We start from the raw sequence: 2,233 nt of genomic DNA on the forward strand, positions 1-2,233 counted from the left end.
GGAGGCCGCTGCGAGTAGCCAACTGCTTGATTGGAGAAATGCTCATGATCGGGTAGCCGATGAGGCTACCCGCCTTAGGGCAGCATTGGCTGAAACTCAGGTGGCCTATGAGCGTGAGATAGAAAGAATTGGAATGGAGTGATGCTGGCGTTGGCTATGGTGTCCTGCAGAGGTCATTGTAGAACTGTGGAGAGGCTGGAAAGTGATCTCCAAGAGTTGACTAGTGCTGCTCAAGATGTAGTCAACGCTATCGCGCGCCCCACCCAAAGATGATGTTGAGCCTTGCTCGCTAGTCGAGAGACTAAGAGCTGCCCCGGGTAGAGTTGCTAGACTATGTAAGATTGTCTGCAAGCAAGTCCTTGCAGTGGTCAAGTCGTATTACCCGAGGGCAAACTTGTCGGCGGCTGGCGATGGAATTGCCCGGAACTGCACAGAGGATGCCTATCGTAGTATCTTGAGGAGGCTGAGCCTATGGCAGCAAGGATGACTGAGTTCATATCTTTAGAGGAGCCCTAGTCATTTGAACTCGAGTTGTATTTTTTGTCAAATACTTGTAGGTGTACTTTGAACAATTGTCTTGTGAACCTTGCTCTATTGAGAAATTTAAATTTTGATTATGATCAATGATCTTTGTTGATTGACCTCGTAGTCGGGAAAACAGATCCGAGTAACCGAGTAGTCGTAGTATTCGGTGTGGTCTCCAATTATTGGAGTTGTTGTTGAGGGTACTGTGACTATTATTGCTTTGTACTTGAGAGGATGCACGGGTGTACTGTTCACTTTTGTCTGTTGTGCTCAGTGTAGTCACGAACGTGGAGTTAAGGGATCTGCCTGGCCCTTGTTAGTCTCTCAGGCTGATCATCATGAGCGAGCAGTAACTGCAAGTAGTTGGCAGTTGCAGCCCTTCGACTATAAATAAGCCCCTGGGTACTAGACCAGGATCATGCCCTTCAGTATAGCGATGGCTTGCTTCAGGTTGCTGTTGTTTAATAGTAGAGAGCTTCCAATGGATGCCCCGGTGCTAGAAGATTCCTCGTAGATTAGAGCCACCTTCTCTCAACAGACTCTTGCGCTCGTAGGGATAGCCGTGATGTTAGAAGAATCCTCGTAGGAGGGTTTGCCACGTGCCTCATCTTGCAACTCACGATCCAGCTCAGTCCATGCTGGAACTCACGGGTGAAGGATGATGAGCTCCGCGGTCTTTATCCGGCTCCCTGATCAGAGGTGGAGGTGTGGCATACGATAAGGATCTGTGCACTGAAGCTGTCCAGGGAGCAGCTCGGGAAGTGCACTTCGTCTTCCTGGTGCTTTTCTTCTTGATCCTACATCGGGTATTCATCCTGTCGCCATCGAGGGAGCGGCGGTGCAGGAGTACCTGGTGTTCCAGTTGTCAGGGGAAAGAACTAGGGTATGGCTGCATATTGCGTAGCTTCCTCATGTGCAGGTCCTGCCTTTTGACACTGCTTGCACCTTGGTAGTCGAGCAGTCACCAGGCTTGTGTATCCTTGTGATGTAGTAAAAGCTTGGGACTTCTATTCTAACTGCCAGTAGGTAGTTGCTTGCAGTCGTTGTTGTGAAATTGTGTAATATTTTGTATACCCCAACTTCATTAGGTAGTCGAATGTAACTTTGGAGTTTCGTTAATGCAAATAATGCAAGTATGAAGTAAGTTTGAGTACTCCTTGACTGATGGTTGCGGTAGTCTTGTGCCTTTGAAGAGCAGATGACTAGCACCGTAGTCGTGGCTTGTTGTCATGATCATTCTACCCCAGTAAGTGAAATGACTTTGAGTCATGGCCTTGTGAGGCCACTTAGTCTTGTGGAAATGAGTTGGTGAGGGAGTCTTGAAACTCCATAGAGCTGAAAAGCTTGAGTGGCTGTGAATAGCCGATGAGTTGTGATAACTTGAAGAGACTTGATGGAATCAAGTCGAGAGCGGAGTGATGGGGCTCGTAGAGCTGAAGAGCTCGAGTAGCTGTGAATAGCCGACGAGTTGTGATAACTCGAAGAGACTTGATGGAATCAAGTCGAGAGCGGAGCACTGGATCTTGCAGAGCTGGAGAGCTCGAGTGGTTGTGAATAGCCGATGAGTTGTGATAACTCGAAGAGACTTGATGGAATCAAGTTGAGAGTGGAGCGCTAGGGCTCACAGGGCTGGAGAGCTTGAGTGGCTATGAATAGCCAACAAGTTGTGATAACTTGAAGAGACTTGATGGAATCAAGTCGAGAGCGA

This window comes from Setaria italica, chromosome II (assembly GCF_000263155.2).
Source record: "Setaria italica strain Yugu1 chromosome II, Setaria_italica_v2.0, whole genome shotgun sequence".
Taxonomy (NCBI): Eukaryota; Viridiplantae; Streptophyta; class Magnoliopsida; order Poales; family Poaceae; genus Setaria; species Setaria italica.